The 23,740-nt window shown below is 42.3% G+C and overlaps 1 pseudogene; it reads right to left on the bottom strand.

Annotated features, from left to right (window-relative positions):
* Positions 1–9,184: 9,184 nt before the first annotated feature.
* On the bottom strand, positions 9,185–12,359 carry LOC103301202 (aspartate aminotransferase, mitochondrial-like; annotated as a pseudogene).
* Between the last annotated feature and the right edge of the window lie 11,381 nt (positions 12,360–23,740).

Genomic DNA, 23,740 nt, shown 5'->3' with positions numbered 1-23,740 from the left:
CGGAGCCTTCAGTCTTCAGTCTTCAGTCGTCAGTCTTCGCTCAGGTGGAGCCTTCAGTCTTCGCTCCGTGCCTGTGTGTGCAAATTAACCCACCATCTTTGTTGGGTTAATTTGCATACTTACTCCTGATTGGCTGGTGGGTGTCGTGGAGGTATGGTCAATTTGAATCTTTCTCTTTTATTAGTGTGGAAGAATATAGGCCTGGTGCATAAAATTCATGCTTGGGGGTGTGGGGCGTTCCTCAGCCCAGCCTGCACTCTGCGGAATCCCTGTAGGATTGGGCCTAAACCAGGAGTCAGACATCCCTCTCGCAATCCGGGACTGCTGGCTCCTAACGGCTTGCCTGTCTGCCTGCCTGATCACCCCTAACCCCTCTGCCTGCCTGCCTGATCACCCCTAACCACTCTGCCTGCCTGCCTGGTCATCCCTAACCACCCCTGCCTGCCTGCCTGATCACCTCTAACCATTCTGCCTGCCTGCCTGATGCCCCTAACTGCTCACCTGCCTGCCTGATTGTCCCTAACTGCTCACCTGCCTGCCTGATCACCCACAACAACTCGTCTGCCTATCTGATCGCCCCTAACCACTCACCTGCCTGCTTGATCATCCCTAACCACTCACCTGCCTGCCTGATAGCCCCTAACCACTCTGCCTGCCTGCCTGATCGCCCCTAACTGCCTCTGCCTTGGCCCCCACCACAGCGGCTTCATCCAGAAGGACATCCAGAATGAAGTCCGGAAGGTCGTTTGGCTGTCCGATCTAATTAGCATATTATGCTTTTATTATTATAGACTAGAGACCCAGTGCACGAATCTGTGCATGGGTGGGGTCCCTCGGGGTGGTCTGTGGAGATCAGGCCCCAGCTCGTGCCCCCAACCTTGCAGCCCCAGCTGGCACCACCAGCCTCACAGCCCCACAGCCCCACCTGACACCCCACCTTGGCCTGGTGTCACCCCTTCACCTGCTCCACCATCCCTCCTGTCATAGTGAGCAGTCAAACTCCCAGTCCCCTGGTTGAAGGACCACCCAAGGGGACAATTTGCATATTAAGCTTTTATTATATAGGATACTCTTGCCAGACACTAATTAATTTTATATAGATTATATTTATTACACATAGCACTCCTATGAGCTAAATATCATTATCCCCACTTTCCAAATAAGGAATTAAAGACTCAGGGAAATTGCATAATTTGTCCAAGGGCTTAGAACTATTATATGTCAACGCTGGGATTAGAACCCAGATTACACTCCAAAGCCCCGTTTTCACACCAGGCCATGATGCCTTCATCTCATTCAAGAGATGAAGGATGTGAGAAAATCAATGAGTATTATTGCTAGGGTGTGACTTTTCGGGCAAACACAACCATGATAAATCAAATGGGAATTCTTTAAAAGCTTAATTTAGCCTTTTGTGCATGGGTATCAAGCTAGCGACTGGGATGGAATTGCAGTCAATTCCAGCCCCCTTTGTTCCCATTCTGGTTCCCCAAAACCAGAATGTTTTCTCCAGAGATATATAGAATGTGGATTCCTGAAACATTTCTTCAGGACCCCAGTCATCACTTCTCCTCCCCGTCTCAGCTCTCTCTTTTACACCTGGACTCTCTTTGGGGGATAGATGCCATTTTTAGGGAAATGATAGCCTCAGAAGCAGTCAAATGGCATCAGGGTCATCACAGAGAAGACTTCTTCAGCAGCCTCCAAAGAGCATGCAAACTCAGTACTTCAAGTCTTCATTTATCTTCCTCATCAGGAAGAGCTTATTACACCACAGGACACCGTGAATGCAAGAGAGCCAGTGAAGAGCTCTAGATACAGGGAGCACTTACAAATAGCTGAAGTAGAAATAAAATGAAGAGTTAAAGCTGACCAATGTCTCCCAGTGGTTTAAACTAGTAATCTGTTTTACTACAATTTTTGTTTTTACAATATCCTTTTGTAACCTTTTAATTAATTTATATTCTGTGGTCAGAATGCCAATATTGGCAGCAGATTTTCCAAATCTTGCACATACATGACAATATACTAATCATCCAAGCAGCTATCTGCAGTGCTTCAAAGGTGGTAAAGGAAATACTGATAACCTTTGTCTTCATCATCAGTTTAGTATTATTTCATAAAATTGAGGTCCTTCTGAATCCCTGCCTACGGGACTAAAAAGAAGCAAGTATAATTTTGTTTTTGCTTGGAGAGCGGGAGGGGAGTAGGCAGGATTTAACTGTATGCCTCTGTGGCTATCACATGACAAATTAATTTAACCAAGACTTGGGACTCACAAAATTTTGTGTAACTTTTAAGAGTTTTATTGGATATAGATTAAAAAGCTTAATACCATTCACTTTCCTGGGCCCTGAGAACTGAGTCCTGCCACGGAGAATCTAATTTCTCATACAACATTCTAATCCACAGGCTGGAAAACAATAAAACTCCAATACCAAATATTTGGAAGTTGTCCCTAAAGTTTACTTAATTCCAAGACAATCCACAAATTCATCTGTACATTGCTTCAAAAAGTGTGCAAACCCCTTACAGTTCAGCTCCCTCCCTCCCCACCCCCTCCTCCCCTCCTCCCCACACACACTATATCTGAGATCTCTCCACTCACCACTTCCATAGAGGGACTTGGGAGTCTTCTATTTCTAGCTCTGACTACTTTTTGAAATCTCAGTCTTTTTTTTCAATAGCAATACGTTTACTTTTCACACAAGGTGCCATTGCAGGTAACCATCAGAGAACAGTTTTCAGACACACAGAATTGAACAAAGGCATTTTAGCATGCTGCCTCATGGTACATGGAAAACTGGGGGACATCTCCAGATGCAATGTCTAGGAAATAAAATGGGCTAATGCCATTTGTTGGTATGTTTATGAATCACTTAAGAGTGTTGTTACAGGCTATCTTTACCTGAAAGCAGAATTGCAACCACTCTGACAACTCCTAAATTCAGGTCTTGTGAAGGGGACAACAGGCAAGCAAGAGACAGATACCACGTCCCATTCTGAAGAGAGACTGAATCGCCACCCGGCTTGGCACATTTCAAGAGTTGATAAAGCCATCTTAATGGCTTCAGGTTGAGTTTCACTTGCCCCATAGGTTGGCAATCAGCATAACTTGGAATTTCTGAAACAGTAGATGAATAAGCCTAGGGTTTAAAAAAACAGTGTCCATATGACAGAATTGCTACTTCACAACTTAGCCCAGTTTCTACCTGTTGTCCTACAAAAACCTCTCATCTAGTGAATTTTAGTGAAAGCCTCTAGCAATTGTAACAAATGTTTCCTAACCCAGTTCTAGATCCTAAGTATCAGAAACATTTCTGGTTTGTGTTCAGAGATCATAATAATCTGGCCACTCAGTGCATGTATTAAGTACTTGCTATATGCCAGGCACTGTTGTAGGTGCTAGGAAAAGTGTAACAGTGAGAAAACAGACAAAAATTCTTGCTCTCCTGGAGCTTATATTCTAATAACTAACAGTGTCCCGAAAGAGTCCTCAAACTCCAACTGTTGAGCTTTTCATCTCCGTTTCACCTGTGCTTCCCTCTCACATAGCGTTCATTCCGCCCATCCCAGGCCCAGGTTCCCTGAGCCACCGCATCAGACGTCCCAGACCTAGAACTGCTCTCTGTGATAATAGCTGAGGACCCATGACTCACTCTTCCACTTCACATTCTTAGGCAAATCTCCCAAACTCCACTCAGGCTTCCTTCCCTTTCTCTCTAGAACACCCTGCTTCCCTGCCCCCTGCCCCCCAACACAAAGACAGTAGTGGACTCCACCTTCCCTGCCTTCATCGGTCTAGGCTGTGAAAACAAAAGTGACATAGGTTAAGTTCTCATCTGAGGATCTGGCCTATGTGTGCTTTCCCCTGTGATGGAAAAGGCAAGAGCCAACAGAACACCAAAGCTTGGGTTCCTTCTTTTTTTTTTAATTAATTAATTTATTTTTAAAATTTATTTATTGTCTAAAGTTTTACATATGTCTCCTTTTCCCCGGCTTGACTCTCCCCCCGCAGCCATTCCTACCCTGGGCAAGCCCCCTTGGGTTCCTTCTTGAGATGAAGGAGGGATCAATATTTACAAGAGGGGTACAATGGGGCAACATAAAGAGGTTTAGGACAAATTCTTACTAACAGGGATCTAACAACACAAGGAAGAGTGTGGCAGCCCCAAATGAATAAAAGCCCTGGACAGACGTGGGAGGCCAGGTGTAGCAGAAAGAAAGTAAAGTTTGCTGAGCATTGAGGAAGAGATTCGTAATTATTCTCACATTTAATAGTAACAAACCTGAGAATTAAATATTATTAAGATAACATGGAGATTTAAAGAGATAATCACATTCAAACTTGGGTCTGGGTAGGTCCAAAGCCCTTAACCACACATTCATTTGACAGAGGGAGAGGGATCTAATGCTTTTGATAGAAAATCTCTCAATTGACTCTGACATACACAGGAAAAAATTTAACTGAACAGAACAAATAACAATTAATTCAAAATTTTATGTTTTTAATTCTTTTTAAAAGTTTTTAAACTAAATTTCAAATTTTATATTACCATATTTTCCAGCGTATAAGACAACTGGGCATATATAGAAGATTTTCCTGGGTTAAAAAGTCATCTATTTTTTTTTCTAGTACAAATTATGCTCTTCTTACTGTCCTTAAAAATTCATTTAGGCTCTGGTTTTATGACTAAGTTGGTTGGAGTGTTGTCCCATATACCAAAAGGTTGCAGGTTTGATTCCCAGTCAGGACACATGCCAGAGTTGTGGGCTGGATCCCCAATAGGGGGCATACAGGAGGCAGCTAATCAATGTTCTGCTCTCACATCAATGTTTCTCTTTCCCTCTCCCTTCCTCTCCTCTAGAAATCAATAAAGTGTTCTTTAAAAAAAAAAAAGAAGAGAATGAGCACCAATTATTCATTCACTTAAACATTTGTGAAGCATTCACCATGTGCCAGGCATGTGCCAGGCACTAGGCAAGGAGAACTCCACGTGGGGGGCAGATAAGAACTCTATAGAGTGTTGTGCTTATGAGCCAGGACTCTGGAGTCTAATCATCTGGTTTTGAATCCTGGCCTCATCATTTATTCCCTGTGTGACCTTACCAAATTGCCTAATCCAGTGGTTCTCAACCTTTCTAATGCCGCAACCCTTTAATACAATTCCTCATGTTGTGGTGACCCCCAACCATAAAATTATTTTCGTTGCTACTTCATAACTGTAATTTTGCTACTGTTATGAATCATAATATAAATATCTGTGTTTTCCGATGGTCTTAGGCGATGCTGCTAGCGGTTGAGTGGCTACACAACAACACTGCCTTAAGGTACAAGGTCCAACTGGGCAGAGGCAACATCCTGGTGGGAGACAAGCAATCACTGAAGAGGATGTTGCAATAATCTGTTAACCATTCTCTGCTATTCTTTGTTGAGAAAGGTGAGGGTGTGGGGTGAGCAGTAAATTATGCTCCACATTCTTCAAATGAGTAAGTGCTACAGGGTGGGGTTGACGGTCAGTCAAGCAGTAGAAAAGGGTGAAAATCCAGGCTGGTTATAGACCTTTGTGCCTATGGAAAAGCCAGCGCTGGCAGAAGAGAAGGGAACATTAACATGCCCACAAGTAAGTACAAGAAGGAGAGCCTTCTTTCTTTTTTCCTTACTGGTAAGTAAGACCGGAAACAGCATGTTGGTGTGTTCCTTGTTGCAGTGGCAGCCGCCGGCTGGCTTTCACAAAGCACGATTTCTGTAATGTGGTCTGTTGGTTAGGCTGCTCAATGCGGGGGCACAAACGTGAGGCTGACCATTATTGCTGGAACCAGGTCTCTCACAGAGGCTCGAATAGGTGGCATCGACACCATCAGGTGCTTCGGTTAAAGCTTCTGGAATATGCAATGGTGTGATTGACAGGTTTTTGCCTATGATGTTCTTGTACATGTAAACTCTTTCGAAAAAGCTGGAGATACACAGATGAGGAAGATTTTGGTTTAGAGCCACAAAGTTCCTTGCACTAGCCACAGATGCCTCTGCCTACTTCCCTACACGTCCTTTTGCTGAGAAACCATTCCAACGCTGAGTTTACGTCAGTGATGGCGAACCTATGACACGCGTGTCAGCACTGACACGCGTAGCCATTTCTGATGACACGCGGCCGCTGAGGCAGCCGCATGCCGGGGATGAAACATTTGCTGCTCCTGAGGATGAAACATTTGCGACTAGAGTCCTGGTCGCAAATGTTTCATCCTCCCCTATTAGACACTCTGTGCCAGAGGTCTGTAGGCCAAAACAACAGAAGTCCGGCACAGAGCGTCTAGTTCTGGGACTTCCGGTTAAGCTGGGATCTTTGCCCTCACTTCCGCCGGCAGAGCAGGGAGCAGCAGAACGCAGCGGGGGGACGCATCTCTGGGGGCCCTGCCATTACCAGTAACCAAATAACAGTTAACCACAGCAACCATTATCTACTGTTCTGGGGTGTCATGGATTTCTAATCCATCATTACTGAGATAAGTGAGGGGGAGGCTGGGAGAGGCGAGGGTTTGTGGCGTGCTATGGGTGCCGTTACCCGCCATTAGAAATAGCGACAGCCATTTTAATTCACATAAGGAACACCATCTTGCTCCATAGTGCAGACTCCATTTCACCACTATTACTGTTGTGCATCCTTATTAACCCCTATTTCTGCTTATTAACCCTGCCCTTTCCTAAAAGACAGTTTTATGCACCATTTTGTGGTTAGTTAGGCTAGTTAACCCCTAATTGCCTGCAGGCCTAACAAGCTATCTATAATTCTATCTTCTGTCACTGCCCCCCTGATGGAGAACCCAAAAAATAAAAAACTAAGGTTAAGTAAAGGAAGTGGTAGTAGCAGTGGCCGACCCTTTCAAGAGACATGGACTGAGATGTATGGCTTTATAGAAAAAAATGGCAGATCATTTTGCGTTCTATGTACTGATACGGTAGAAAACAGAAAGTGGAATATAAATAGACATTTTGAAACTGATCATTCCCAGCTCTTGGAAAAAAGTGAGGATGAAAGGAAGGAATACATTTCCAGGCAGCTACACCTTTATAAGAGCCAATCTAATTCCATCCTTAAATTCATGAAAGGCTCTACAAATTTAACATCTGCAAGTTTGAGCATTGCTCACTCTATAGCTCAGCATGGAAAAGCACTCAGTGAGGGAGACTTTATTAAAGAAACTCTCTAAGATGTGCACCAGTTCTATTTCACGATATGCAGAATAAAGATGCAATTAGTAAGAGAATATCTGAGTTACCACTCAGTAGAAATATCATAAAAGACCGAATAATAAGACTGAACACAAACGTACACATCAATTAAAGAGAGACATAAGGAAGTGTAAATATTTTTCGATCTCTCTTGATGAAACTACTGATGTCACATCACATGCTCAGTTGGCCATTATTGGTCGATATTCTGATGGTCTCACAATGAGAGAAGAGTTGATAAAGTTAGTATCAGTGTCAACAAGTAAATCAGGAAGTGAAATATGTAAGGTTGTTATACATATTTCGTGACCTAAGCATTGATATCTCTAAAGTTGTGTCAGTGACGACAGATGGGGCACCAAATTTGGTGGGGAAAAAAGTCGGATTTGTCAAATTTTTTACAGAAGCTATTGGACATCCGATTGTGCCTTTTCATTGTATTATCCATCAGGAGGCTTTATGTGCCAAGGCAGGATTCACCGACTTAAACGACTTAATGTCAGTTGTTACAAAAATAGTTAATTTAATAGCTGCTCGCCCCCTTCACAAGCAAGAAATTTCGGCTCTTTTACTGGAGGTTGATTCCACCTACAGTGGACTGCTGATGTACAATAATGTAAGATGGCTGAGCCGAGGCAAAGTTCTTGAGCGCTTTGTGGAGTGCTTTGAAGAAATTAAGGTATTTCTTGACGATAAGGATCTGGGAAACTTTTCTCAGCTTAATGATGATAAGTGGGTCAACACCCTGATGTTGTTTACAGATCTCTGTTCATATTAATGAACTGAACTTAAAGTTACAAGGTTTTGGCAAAAGTATTGACGTTATGTTTGGATACATAAAAGCTTTTGAAAGTAAAGTTAAAATTTTCAAGCCAGATGTAGAAACTAAAACTTAGAAGTATTTTCCTCGAGTAACAAAGTATTTTGAGAAGGCCAGTGCAGCTGTACAAAGTGAAATGGAACTCTTGCATATGAAGTACCAGCATGTTTTAGACTCGTTACTTGGCCAGTTTAGTGATAGATTTAGTCAATTTAGAAGTCTAGAACAGACCATGAAAATAATAAGTATCCTGATGTAGTAGTCTACAGTAGTTTGGAATTAAATGGTTTCCAATGGATGCAAATTGATGATTTAGAGATGCAACTTGCAGAATTTCAAGACAGTATCTGGGCTCAGGTGTTTGTCGACTTGAGGTCAAAGCTTGAGAATCTGGAAAGGTGCCACTTGGAGAATCAAGAGGAGTGCCACTAGGAACAGGAAATTTGGAGTGCCTGGAACCGACTACCAGACACTTTTAGCACCCTGAAAAATATAGCAATGGCTTTACTCACAATTTTTCCCTCTACATACTTTTGTGAGGCCTTATTCTCAGTGTTAGATAATATCAAAACCAACAAAAGAAACAGATTGACAGATGAAGTTAGTAGCGCTTGCTTGGGCCTGAAGTGTACAAAATACCAACCTTCGATTGAAGATTTAGCCAATGAAATTCAGCAACAAAAAAGTCACTAATAGGCAGGTTAGTTAAAGAATTCCCCCTCCCCCTCACTTATCTTAGTTCACGGCACCCCACACAAGCTAAATAATATCAAGACCAACAAAAGAAACCGACTGACGGATGAACAAAGAAGTCACTAAGCAGGTAAGTTAAATATTTAGTTTTTGGTTTATTAAATACAATTATATATAACAATTATACATTTATGTTATTTAAACTATAAATATCGCGAAATAATGTTTTTTCCTCAAAGTGACACACTACCCGAGTTATGCTCAGCTTTTTGGCAAAGTTTGACACACCAAGCTCAAAAGGTTGCCCATCACTGGTGTATGTACTGTGGTTGAGAGAAATGATCCGCCCACCACCATGCAACCTCCCTCTTCCTCCGTGTGCATCTCACACCTGCAGAGGTCGGCAGGGAGGTTGTCTCTGCGTCCTCTCATCAGGGAAATTACTTGGTGACCTGGTGAACGGCAAGGTAGCCCACGTTGCCGGAGGTGACCACCGCTGCCACGGAGATGCGGCCGTCCTTTGTCATGTAGACCTAGCACTCCTTGGTCAGCCGCTTCACCTGCTCGGGCTTCAGTCCCGTGAAAGAAAACATGCCAATGTGGTCGGTGATGTGGGAGGAGCCCTCCTTCTTGAGGTTGGAGACCAGCTGGGTCCGCCTGCTAATGATGCGGTCCGCCAGGCCTTTCACTTCCTGCAACCATTGCTTTCGCAGATGGGGGCTTTTTCAGAAGGTGGAGGCGATCCAGCCCGTTGACAGGAGGGTTGGAACACAGGGGGCGAATCAAGATCTTCAACTGTGACTCCACCTTTTTGGCCTCATCGGCATCTTTGCGGACCACAGGGAAGGCTCCCACACGCTCACCGCAGGAGCCCCTGTTCTTGGCGTAGGACTGGCCGAGGCGAACAGTAATGCCCTGTTGGATGCAGAGGCGCACAGCCCTGCCATCCTGGATTCCATCGCCGCTGGCAAAGCCTTGGTAGGCCATGTCAAAGAACGCAAAGAGATGGTTTTTCTTCACCACGGAGGCTCTCTCCTTCCACTGCTCGGGGCGAGGGTCCACCCCGTGGGGGTGTGGGCACAGGCGTGCAGGAGGAGCACGCTGAGCGGTGGCATTTTGGACATGTCCTCCGTGGCGCCCGTGAAGTCAGAGCCGCACGTCTTGGGGTCCTAGTAGCGATAGCCCTGCAGCTGCAGGCCAGCGTCCCTGAAGATGGGCGTGTGATTCCCCCAGGTCGGTTTGGGCAGAAGGACATCTCTGCTGAACTTGAAAAATCTTTGCAGGAAACTGGCTCCGATCCTTAAGGCCCCGGTTCCAGAAACGGTCTGCAGAGTGACATACCGGCCGCTCTTCAGCACTTCGCTGTTCTCGCCCAGGGCCAGCTCTGCAGACGCCTTGCAAAACTCGGGCAGTCCCCCCGATGGGCAGGTATTCCTTGTCCGGGATTTTTGCAGCACTCTGGGCCTCTGCCTTCCGGATACTAGGGAGCACGTAAGGCTTTCCATTATCGTCCTCGAAGGCGCCAGCTCCCAGATTCATCTTTTTGCTGTTGGTGTCTCTTTGAAAGGCTCCGGTGACTCCCAGGATGGGATCTGGGGGACCCATCTCCACATGGCCCACCAGGAGCTGGCTCGGGCAGAAGCCACACCTGCGAGGCCTGGGTGGAAGGCTGCGGGGCCCGGACAGGACGCGGCTGGAGTGCAGCAGGGCCACGGTGGGCACCGGGCAGTGGCAGCTGCAGGTGGGAAGGAGGGTGGCCTCTTTTTTTTTTTTTTTTTTTTAAGGCAGAATCTATTAGGTTCTTGTGAAGATTAAAGGAGACTGCTGGTAAAGCCTTTGGCACACTGACTGGCACGTAGAGTTCCGTCGCTGTTGCCCTGAGGAGGACAGTGACAGGCCTGCACACAGAGCATGCAGGACCTCGTGGCCCGAGGGAAGATGCTTTCCAGAGCGAGGTCTTGAAAACTGAGTTTCTTGTAGTTGGTTGAGGAAAGAGGAGGGATGCGAAGGAGAAGGCCTGGTGAAGGTGGCTGAGGAGGCTGGGGGAATTCAGCTGGGGGTGAAAAGGCTTCGGAGATACACAAGAGCCGTGTGTAAATACTGTGCTTGGGCATTTGACAACAACAAAAGAAAGTAGACTTACTTTACTGCTGCCTGGAAAATATCCAAGCCCAAGTGGAAATGACAAAATGGCATTCCTCTCAATATTTGAATGAACTTGTGAGTAATAAGGATTTCCTTAATTTTATTTTATTTTTTTTGAGGATGATATGGCTCGTCCCTGTGCACCACCGCCTGTCAAAACGCACCGCCTTCTTTATGGGTGGTCTGTCTCACATCCTTGTTCCCCTTTACCTTTGTCAAGAGAAACCTGAGTATTTTCAGGAATCGGTGGGCATAGACTTTAAGGGAGGCTGCGCTTCCCCCAGCCCCAGGGCTATAACTCGGGATTGCTTGGAGCCAACATGGTAAGCACTGCCTTTGTCACTGATGAGGTGAGGGGTGGACAGCCGCACAGTTCTTGCCAATGAGATGAGAGAGCAAGGCCTTAGGAAATGTTTTCCTGATCTCTTCAAGAGGTAAATGAGGAAAGTGGGGGCTCTCCGTTTCCCTCTTCCAGCTGGGAGACACCACTGTGTGAAGATGGGGAGCCTGGAGATGTGGCTTCATCCTTAAAACAGTCTGGTACAAACAAGGGAATGTGAGCGACAAAGGGGGAATGAAGAGGCCAGTTAGGTTGCTGTATTCAGGTAGATGATGGGGACCTGGAACAGCCAAACCCAAGGACGGATGAATTCAGGAAACAAATAACAAAAACCAATTAGAGTGAGACAGACCCAAGATAAAAGTAAGATAAAAGCAAGATAGAAGTAAAGCAGTAATGCTGACCAAAGAGTAATCCCAAACTCCCTTATATGCTCATTTTGATGCATCCAGATATTAAAAACCCACCTGGAAAGCTTATGGATGTTCTACTGAAACCCTCCCCCAAGTTTCTCCCTGAGGAAGAGAGATAAACACCCTCAAGGCAAAGGATACCAGCGCTGGCTCATCCTGGAGTATGCCCATGTCTGTTCTCATGAATGAACATTTTACTTCCTCCTAAACTCTAAGGGTCCCCACGAGGCTTGCAACCACAGGAACAACTGGCAGTGGCAGCTCCTCCGGGGCTAACCCCCTGAAGCCGTCTCCAAGGCCCCTTTTCTCTGACTTCCTAGTGAGGTAACAGCAGCCCTGCCCTGGCTCACTTCTTTCCTGTAACGTTTCCAGGGAGCCAAAGCAGGGCACCACCTCCGCTCTCTGCTGTTGCATCTCCTACCCTAAGTCCTTCCTTTGTCTCACTGTCAAAGCATCCTCTCAGAATCACCTGGACTCTTTGTATGAAGTCTTCCCTGCAGGAAGTCAAAAGCCCACACACTACCGTCCGGCCTGAGGCAGACCTACCACGGCCAGTCCCTGTCCAGTGATGCTTCTGTAGTTTGAAAATGTTTGTTGCCTCTGTTTTTCTGGTGCCCTAAGGATGTATTTGATCTGCCTTTGGATAATTCAGTTTTAACTGAGCACCTACTATGCAAAGCTCTGTGCTTCATGCTGGATGATGCAATAGGGTGACATGGCAATGAATGAGTGGGGAGCTTCTTAGTTAGGTCACCAGAAAGGACTTTCTGAGGAGGGACCTTTTAAATTAAGGCCCAAATAATAAGGAGAAGCAAGCTGTGCAAAGATGAGTGAAAGGAGCAATCCTATGTAACTGCTCAAAATGGCTCTATCCTGCTTCTAACAAGATATTGAGTTACTTCTCTGATAAATCAGACCACAGGTGCAAGACATGCAGCTGAAACATGAACAGAGAAGAGAACTTGACCTCTGGCTGCACCTGGAACCAAAGTCTTGCCACCCGCCACCCTCCAACCCCCATCCTCCATAGAACCAAAGGACCAGAACATGAACTCTGGAACCCTTTCGAAGCGAACGGTCCATTGTCCAAGAAGATGGCGCTGAAGCACCTTACCGTATCTTATAAATGTCCAAATTCCAAAACTGCCAATCAAAACCTGCCTGGCCAGCACTTTCACATACCAGCCTGTTCCCCCTAACCCCTTAAATTCATTCCAAACTTTGGGTGGGGGAGACAGATTTTAGCAGGATCTCCTGTCTCCTCACTTGTGACCCACAAATATAATAAAAAGGCTCTTTCTTTATCTTGAAAGCCAGGGTCATAGTTTCAGCTTCTGTGAGTACTAGGCAGCAGGCCCTTGCTCAGCAACTCCAGGAAGAGGAAGTCAGAAAGAATCAGGATCCTGGACATCAAGTAGTTTCCCCAGCTAGTCAGGGAGACTGACAAAAACCAGCTAATTGTAACACAATGGGTTCCTGCTGTACCAGCCTGAGAGCAGTGTCCTGAGAACCCAGAGGAAGGGGTAATTAATCAGAACGAAGAATTGTGCAAGGGCTGTGTCAAGCACGGTCTATAAAAATGTAGAGTAGCACTGTGAAGATTTTAGTCCTGCCTTCAGATTGCTGGGCTCCACTCCACACTCATCAGGATCTCTGAGTGGGCTGCCTGGAAATCTATGCGTTTAACAAGCACTCTACTGATGGGAAGAAATTTTGGAATCCTCCAGTTTAGAGAAGAGGCCTTGGAATTGGAAAGATGCCCCAGACACATGGCTTAAGTCTCACTTTCCTCCTCTGTCAAATAGGGTAATAGTGTAGTCATTCTCAGTGAGTAACCCAGGATTGAATGAGATAGTATTTGTAAAGTCTCATCTATTATGGCTATTGTAAGAAGAGTACAACTTTGATCATAACTGAGTAAAGAACTGACCGTGTGTCCCAGAGCTCACTTAACACACCTCAGGGGAAATGACAGTGGCAAGGTCACAGCGGTTGGGCCAAGAGAGGGGAACTGGGAAAGCATCAGTCAGGCTGGACAGAGGCCAGTTTCCACGGGGGAGAAAGAACGGTGAACAGCTGCGAAGTTGTCAAAAGTTTGTAGGAAACAGCTGGCTTTGCCTCTTCATTGTTTTTCTTTTCTTTTTTGCATTTCCTTCTTTCACACGGGAATTGTTTAATTGTCATTCCCTCCCTGAGACCCAAGGCTAATCCTTGGCTAAATAGAAAGTCATCTTGTTTAAAGAAGAAAACTCCATATAATATTGAATGTCAAGTGTAATTGAAAAATACAAAATTTTTTAAATAATTAAAAAAAGAGAGAATCCAGGTCTAAACAATGATATAACAAAGCCACTTTATAATGGAGCTGGAGCTGCCATGCCAGAGAAACTGGAATGTTTAAAACAAAGTAAAATAACCTGTGGACTAGGCCTAAGCAACCTTATTTCTCAAGAACTGTTGGCAAAGCCAACAGAAAAACAGTTATTATGACTACTAGACTGATGGCCACTGGACTGAAAATTTAAAACATTGTTTAGAACTAACATCACTATGTTATGTTACCTGCAGCAATAGAACCGCCTTCCTTCTCATGATGTACCCGTTCCCATTCCCATAAATGCCCACTGCCTTTGCCTCCTAATTGGAACATGATTTGGGTTTCTGCCTAAATTACTGATTTCTGAATAGTTATTCTTTGATCTCAAATAAATGCTTGTTTGCCTGTCACGTTGAAAGGCCCTTTTATTTTTAGGTTAGCACAGAGAAGTTAGTTTGGCAGAGGGAGGTCAGAGCTGGGAAATAATGAGTTGACTTATACCATTTCAACAGCACATGCAGCCTGAAAATTGCTGCCAGCAATTGGCAAGCTCACCCCCTTCCAACTGATTTAACGAACCTTGAGAAGTTAGGGACACAATGGTATCAACACCCCCACCTCTCCCTGCCCTTAACTGCAGTGATGTATCGCACATTGTCAAGGATGGATGGTCCCATAAGATTATACTGAAGCTTAAAAATTCCAATCACCAAGTAACATGGTAGCCACTTTCATCAAGTCACAGGGCAACACACTTGTGGGGATGTGGGTATCAACAAATCCACTGCGCTGCCAGTCTTATTCAAGTAAATGTATAACACATACACTGATGTATAGAACGTAATATTTTATAATGATAATAAATGACTGTTACTCTGTTATGTATTTCCTATACTTTACATTTTATTATTATTTTAGAGTGTACTCTTCCTACTTATGACAAAAAGGTTTGCTGTGAAACTGTATTCTGTTACACAGCCAGCAGCCTCATACAGCTGGAGCTCCCCATGTCTCCACCTTGCATCATTTTCCCTTATGCTTGACTTAGTCTTCCGTGATTTTGTATGCTAATATGCTGTACAGGCTTGTAGTCTAGGAGCAACGGGCCATACCATACAGCCAGCGTGTGTAATAGGCTACTCCTTTGGGGAGGTTTATTTTAAGCTCTACCTTCCTTCTATGGTTCTGGTAGTTACAGATTAGTTTCTCAGTATTGACGTGAAAAGGGGAATGGGTTCCTGGGGTCATGGCCCAGTAAGATGAGCATCACTCACCAGGCAGACAAGACTGGCTGGGAGTGGAGTGAGAGCAGAGAGGACAAGAACAGCACAGGTGTATCATTAAAGAAAATGGTGAGCCCACGGGTGTGTCCCATGAGAATGGGGGAAGACTCAGTGAAGGGAGATGCAAGCAGACTATTGATTTCCCAGAATATTTCAAACCATGAATAGCAAGTAAGGAATTTGGAGGTTCTTGACAACGTGGTACCTTGAAAGCAGGCGTCCTCAAACTACGGCCCGCGGGCCACATGCGGGTGTTTTTGCCGTTTTGTTTTTTTACTTCAAAATAAGATATGTGCAGTGTGCATAGGAATTTGTTCCTAGTTTTTTTTTAAACTATAGTCCGGCCCTCCAACGGTCCGAGGGACAGTGAACTGGCCCCCTGTTTAAAAAGTTTGAGGACCCCTGCTTTAAAGGGTTTGTGTAAATGAAATGGCTCACTCTGATCTATGTTTTTAAATAACTTCATGAATCAGCTTTTACCCTTGCTCACCAGGGGACAGTTACAGGACAGTCCTCGGGTTATGTTGGATTCAATGCCTGTCGTTTCCTGGTTATGTCACCATCTGCCATTTATTTATAAAAAAAAAAGTTCCGTCATTTCGACGTATATACATATGTGCTTTATGTTTTTTATTATTTATTTACCACAAGTAAAGGTCAGGAATTGTTATCTTTCTTTTAAAATTTTTTTTTTTACTGTTTCACTTCATTACTGCTGTGTATGTGCTCCATGTGAGTGACGTAGGTGCTTCTGTAGGTGGGTTCTGACTTGCGGCAACAATCACATTACGTCGTGCCATAGGAAGAAATCTCCAACGTAACCCGAGGACCTACTGTACAGGAACAAGACAGATATCAGCTTTCATCACTCTTATTCAACACTAGAGGCTTGATGCACAAAAATTCATGCAGGAGTAGGCCTTCCTTCCCCAGGCTGCCGGCACCAGCTTCCCTCCGGCTCCCGGGACCTGGGTTTCCCTCCTCCGGCCACCTGCAGGCACCCGGGACCCCAGCTGCTTCCTTCCGGCCCCTGCTTCGTCAGGAAAGACAATGTCCAGAATGACGTCCAGAAGACGTCTGGTCAAATTAGCATATTACAATTTTATTATTATAGATAGTACTGGAAGTCCTAATCATAGCGATCAGACAAGAAGAAGAAATAAAAGGCATCCAAATTGGAAAGGAGGAAGTAAAACTCTGATTATTCGCAAATGACATGATATTGTACATAGAAAATCCTAAAGACTCCGTCAAAAAACCACTAGATTTAATAAAAAAATTAGGCAATGTAGCAGGATACAAAATTAACCCCTAGAAATTAATGGCATTTTCATGCACCAATAATGAATTCTCAGAAAGAGAAACTAAACAAACAATCCCATTTACCATTGCAACAAAAAATTTAAGATATTTAGGAATAAACTTAACCAAGGAGGTAAAATACATGTACTTGGAAAACTATAGAATATTGAAAAAAGAGTAGAGGAAGATATAAACAAGTGGAAGTAAATACTGTGTTTGTGGATTGGTAGAATTAACATAATTAAAATGTCCATATTATCTAAAGCAATTTACAGATTCAGTGCAATCCTATTAAAATACCAATGGCATATTTCATAGACTTAGAACGAATACTTCAAAAATTTATATGGAACCAAAAAAGACCCCAAATAGCTTCACTGTGTTGAGAAAGAAGAACAAAGCTTGAGGGATCACAATATCAGATATCAAGTTATAGTACAAAGACACTGTAATCAAAACAGCCTGGTACTGGCACAGGGATAGGCATATAGATCAATGGAACAGAACAGAGAACCGAGAAGTTGACCCAAGGCATTACACTCAATTAATATTTGACAAAGGAGGCAAGAACATACAGTGGAGTCAAGACAGTCTCTTCAATAAGTGGTGTTGGGAAAACTGGACAGATACATGTAAAAATATAAAACTACACCACACACTTACACCATACACAAGAATAAACTCAAATTGGATAAAAGCCTTAAATGTTAGACGTGAAACTATAAAAATTTTAGAAGAAAACCATAGGCAGCAAAATCTCAAACATCTCTTGTAGCAATATGTTTACAGATACATCTCCTGAGGCAAAGGAAACTAAGGAGAAAATGAAAAAATAGGACTACATAAAAATAAAAAGCTTCTGCACAGCAAAAGAAACCATCAACAAAATGAAAAAGGAGCTACTGTATGGCAGAACACATGTGGTAATGATACATCAGATAAAAAGTTAATATTCAAAATTTATCAGGAACTCATACAACTTTACAAAAGGAAGACAAACAATCCAATTGAAAAATGGGCAAAGGACCTAAACAGACACTTCTCCACAGGGGACATACAGATGGCCAAGAGACATATAAAAAAGTGCACAAAAAAAAAAAAAAAAAAGTGCTCAAAGTCACTGATCATCAGAGAGATGCAAATTAAAACAATGAGGTATCACCTCACACCTGTCAGAATGGCTACCATCAACAAATCAACAAATGACAAGTGCTGGCTAGGATGTGGAGAAAAGGGAACCCTAGTGCACTGCTGGTGGAAATTCAGACTGGAGCAGCCACTGTGGAAAACACTACAGAGTTTCCTTAAAAAATTAAAAATGGAACTACCATTTGACCCAGTGATCCCATTTCTAGGAATATATCCTAAAAGACCAAAAATACCAATCAGAAAGAATGTATGCACCCCTATGTTCATAGCAGCACAATTTACAATAGCTAAGATCTGGAAACAGCCCAAGTGCCCATCAGTAGTTGAGTGGACAAAAAAGTTGTTGTACATTTATACTGTGGCATACTATGCAGCAGTAAAAAAGAAGGGTCTCTTATCTTTTGAGACAGCATGGAGGGCCCTGGAGACAATAAGCTAAATGAAATAAGCCAGTCAGAGAAAGACAAGTATTACTCATATGTGGAATCTAATGAACAAAATAAACTGATGAACAAAATAGATCCAGAGACATAGAAGCATGGAGCACACTGGAATCTCAGAGGGAAATTGGGGTAAGATAGACAGGTGGGAAGAGATTAACCAAAGAACTTGTATTCATATATGCATAACCCATGGAAAAAGACAATATGGTGGTAAATGCTTGGGGTGGAGGTAGTGGGGGCAGGCCAGAAGAGGTCAATGGGAGAAAAGGTGGACATATGTAATACTTTCAACAACAAAGATTTTTTAAAAAATCATTGCTAATTTGTATGTCAAGTAGTTTGCCACCTTTGTTTTCTTCTAGGAGTTTCTGGTTTCAGGTCATACATTCAAGTCTTTAATCCACTTTGAGTTAATTTTTGTGTATGGTGTTATATAGTGGTCCAGTTTCATTATTTTGCATTTTACTCTCCAATTTTCCCAACGCAGGGAAAATTTAGTTTTCCAGTGTCACTCTATGATGTGATTTAAGATCAATTGGGAAGGCTGCATCTCCACTGGCCATCTGTTCATGTCAGTCCATTATTAACAATGCATTCCTTCAGGTCAGGTCTTCTCAATCTCATCCCTATTGACATTTTGGGCTGGATAATTCTTTGTTGTGGAGGACTGTTTATATTGTAGGATGTTTAACAACATATTGCCCTCTACTTATTAGATGCCAGTAGATGTCAATTGTAGCAAACAAAACTATCTTTAGTCAATGGTAAATAGAATCATACCTGGTTGAGAATTACTGCTTTAAATCCAGACCTCCTCCCTTACACACACACACTTCATCTTCTCCCTTCTCCTTTCCTTAGTAAATGCCATCATATTTTCCTCTTTATATTCAGCAACTATTCTCAGGAAAAACAAGAATACTATTCTCTCAGAAAATGTAAAACATGAAGCCATTATTAGTCACTAGTGACTAAGAGTAACCAACTCATTATGAAAAAGAGTGAAGAAGTTCCCAGTATGTAAAAATTTCAGTGTCAAAACTGGGGAAACCCTGGTCAAACCAGGGTGAGTTGGTCACCTCAACTTAGTGGGTAACCTTTTTAACCTCTGACCCTTATGGTCCAGACTGTGGATAAAGTCTTATTCATAGAAGCACAGACCAAATATCTATTAGTAATAAAAATGGAATTACATTCTAATTTTTGTGCTTTAAAAATGTGTTAAAGTTGATTCTTTAACCATCCTAACAACCTTTTTATATATTTTTCCATTTTCCCCAATTATCTTATACCCACACTACTTCAGTTCCTTATTTCCCTAATTTTACAAAATTCTCCTTTCTCTTTATTTTGAAAATAACCTCTTTTCTTTCTCCTCCCACCTCTCAGATTCTATCTTTATTTCCACCTTTCAACATAAACTCTGAGAACTGACTTGACATTAACAGAAAGGACACTTTCTGGGTGAGTGGACATGTATTGCAGAAGAGAAACTAAACTGTCTGGGTCACCATTCACTTCAGTGCGGGAAGAAAAATCCCAGGCTATTTGCATGTAATATCAGTTTATTTGCATAAGCTCCTTCCTAATAAGAATAATTAAAAAATGGAAGCAGGGGAACGAGAAAAATCATAGCAGTTGAGTTTTGATGGGATGTAAAGGTGGAGAAGAGAAGATTTGTCCACAGAGGGTTCTGCTCAGAGCGGTGTGGGGAGGACATGAGGCTGTCAGTGCTCAGTATTAGTTCCTGAGTGTTTCTTAGCAAAGGGCAGAAGTCAAGGGTAAGGTCAGCAAAGAGGAATACATTTGCTATTTCACAGCACTGGATCAAGCCAATGTTACCTTCTCTTGGTTACACCCTTATCTTTAGTTACTTTCTCCCGTCATTGAGTCCCTTAAAGCTTAGTTACCATTTGGCCAACTCTTGCTTTTCCTTCAAATGTTTTGAAGTCACTACACTGCCCACCACAAAATCCTTTCTTTAGAAAAAGTGTCCTAAAACGTAGGGCATAAGTAAGTTCTGAAAGGAAAATATTAAACTATGAGGTCCTTGATGTAATAATAAATGCCCATGAAATGAAAAGAAGATGAAAACACTTCTCATGTATGCACTTTAGAAAAAGAGACAGGAGTTCTAGACTCTTACTCTGTGAACTTAAGTGGTTTGTTGCAATTCCTGCACATAAAATGTTCCCTCGTGATTCATATTTTGAATGCATAAATTCAGAATCATTAAAGTCACTTCTTTCACTTGGGGCAAAGGATCAAAGCATCTGAAAGACAAGGAAGGAACTGAATACAAACAAGGGCATCTATATCTATTTATGGGATTCTGAGTACTGCAGAATGCCTGAAGTCATTTTCATGTTTCAGGTTCATAGTGACTCAGCTCTTCCTTTTTCATAAATATCATTGTTAAGGAAACTTGCCCTGCCTTTCCCAGAGGCAGATGATGCTTCTCATTTGATTAAATCCAATAAAATAAGTCAGAATGTATTTGTTGATGAACTCCTGAGTAGATTGAGTACTAGTATGTGTTTTATAATAACATTTATTATAAAAATTATTCTATCAACTCCTTAGCCATAATTTCCCTCTACAATCCTATATTGAAATGTTCTAGAAATACCCCTTTGATAAGGACTGCCTAATTTTGGTGACAGAGATAAAGTTTGGGGTCTGGTAGGTTGGGAGTCTAGTAGCACCACTCCCTGAATAGTCAGGAAAACAGAAACTCAAAGTGTAACCCTGGGAAATTGTAACCCACTTCACCATTCTGACATTGTTTCTGTAAATGCTGACTCTGGCTAGTCCGCAGCTTGTACATAAACAATATGTTTGTATAAGAATCCTAGGAACAAGCTTCAGAAGGTACAGACTCTGACTGTCAGTCATCCCAGTTCCAGTCCTGGAGATTTGCTAACCTTCAACCTAGAATCAAGATGACAAAGAACCAGGATGTCAAAGACCAGGATGTCACACACTAGACCATCACTTGGCTAGACTCAAGGTCCTTATGGGAATGGACTGTGCTGGCCTGCATGTAGAGAACTTTTCAATCCCTCCCCTTGACTTTGTTCTGCTTTGCCTCTCCCTCCTTATACAATCCTCTGCCAGCACTGAGATGTTGAGATGGGCTCTGTGACAAGAGTCCCCATCTTCTTAGGTAACCAGCACTTGAATAAAATCTCTTCCCTTTTTCACATACATCTGTCTCACGAGTTTGGTTTTTGTGGCAGCAGATGGCAGAACTTGGGTGCCGGTTACAAAAGCCACTGTGGGTCTGGAGACACCCTCAGACAAATGCTGGCTTTGGCTCTTGGTTACCTCTTGGGTTTCCACTTTGCCAGATGTTAACTTTTATTAATAGCTTAGTTTCCTTGCCATCTTAAAGAAACATTAAATTATATCTTATCTTTTTTTAAATAAAGCTTAAATTGTTTTTATTGATTGGGACATTTAAGAAAACAAGTGTTCTGTTATGCCAGATGCCCTATAGTTGCTCTTAGAAAATAAAAGTTTGGTTTGTTCTAATAATAATTTACTTTCATTTCCTGCAAGTGTGATATAGAAACTACAAACTCTTATCCAAGTAGCTGCTCCTTTCCTCATTCCCTCAGTCTGCTTCCAACTTGTAAACTTATAATAGCTTTTTTTCTCTTTATTTTCTTTATTTCTTCTTGAATTTCAGCAGTTGTTTTGAAATCATCCATTGTCAAGCATAAGGGGGAGAGAGGGAGCTATTTTCTCTAGATTATTGTCAAATAGAAAAATTCAAAATGAACAGACTTTTTTTGCCATTTGTACTTTCATATAGTCACTTGCACTAAATTATATTAATAAAAATATAAAATACTTAAGAGTCAGCTATACTTTAATACAGTCAGTTGGGAAAATTTAAATTTTTAATTTATATTAACAATAAAAACAAAGTACTTATGAATAAATCTAAAAATGATATACAAGATATTTGTATAGGAAATTATAAGTAGTTATTAGAAAAGAACAAAGAACATTTAAATAATGGAAAAAATGTTTATGGATAGGAAGAGTCAGTATAAAAAATATGTCAATTCTTCCAAATGTATCTATAGATTTAATAAAAATTCAATAAAAAAATGCCAACAGAGAGTTTTTCCCCCCTAGTGTACTTGATAAACTCATCAAAATGTACAGAGTTGAACAAAAGGTCAAGAATAGCCAAGACTCTCCTGAAGAAGAAAAAGTTGTGTCCAGGGACACTTGTCCCATCAGTTACCAAGCTGCATCGAATACCATAGTATTGAACTGGTGCAAACAGACAAATGTCTACTGGAATAGGCTACTATGCCCCAAACAGACCCACCAGTATATGGATTTATGGCAGAGGGGGAAGAATGAAATATCAATAAATTGTTCTGTGACATTTGGGTGTCTGTATAAGTTATCTACTTCTAGGTGACAACCTTTTCTTGCTCCTATTTTGTGCTTAAAATAACAACTATTTGTTGATTTTACAATTCATAGGTCAATAATTTGGGCTGGTATCGATTGGGTGCTTTTCTTAAGTGGCTTATTTAGCTCGTTCACGTGTCTTTGAGCAGCTAAAAAAATCAGGCTGATCTGCTTCTGTGTTGGTTGGCTGTTGGTTGGAGTGACAATTCTGACTGGGCCACAAACCTCTCATCATGTAGCAGTTAGCCCATGTATGTTCACATGATGATGACTGACATGTTCACAGAAAGCAAAAGTGGTCCAGGCCTGAAATTGGTACATCACTTCTGCTGCATACTAATGGTGAAATAAGTCCCAAGATCAGTCTAAATTCAGGGGTGGAGAAATAGAGATCTCTTTACGGAAGAAACTATAAAGCGTTATAGCCATTTTTGCAATCTACTACAGCCTATCCTTTGGACAAAATAATTACCATTCCTTCCACATGTATAACACCCAAAAATCTCATCTAATTATAATATCAGACTAGTGAGGGATCTTGTGATCTAAATCAGACCAGTTGAGTCTCCTTAAATGGGCTCTTCTTGTTCGAGAGACCTATGAACTAAAAAACACTAATGATCTTCCCTCAACATACCCACAATATACAATGATGAGGCAGAGTCAGGATCAGTCCAGTGGACACTGCCATGAGAAAGTGGAAGAAAGTGAGACACAGCAGACACCGGCCTATAACAATTCTGACATCATTTGGCTAGTTATTGCCATGTCTCCCCATCCGCGGGCAGGAACTGTTTCTTGATTAGGTCTAGTCTAATCTCTCTGTTCCAAGGCTCTTAGTTCCAAGGATCTACCTTCTGAGCTCTTAGCTCTATCTTCTGAAGTTGTTCCTTTTCCATAAGGAGAGACCTATATTTAGAGCTAACAAGCTTTCTCTGATTTCTTCCTACCAGTAAAAAGTGAGGGTTCCAGAGGCTACTTTTTAATTTGAGCAATCTCAGTTTCTTCAACCCAAGTGAGTGGTGATTTCAGAACTCTCTAAAACTTCGTGGTTTTCTTATGAGTCTGACTTGAATCTATTTTGTTTAAGAAAAGCCAGAAGGAAGAAAAAAAAAAAAAGAAAAGACAAGACAAGACAAGCTACACCCACAATTATTTTAAGAGAGAATT

Source organism: Eptesicus fuscus, chromosome 3 (assembly GCF_027574615.1).
Source record: "Eptesicus fuscus isolate TK198812 chromosome 3, DD_ASM_mEF_20220401, whole genome shotgun sequence".
Taxonomy (NCBI): Eukaryota; Metazoa; Chordata; class Mammalia; order Chiroptera; family Vespertilionidae; genus Eptesicus; species Eptesicus fuscus.
Note: the sequence above shows the minus strand (reverse complement) of the source record. Positions and strands in the feature narration are given on the sequence as shown.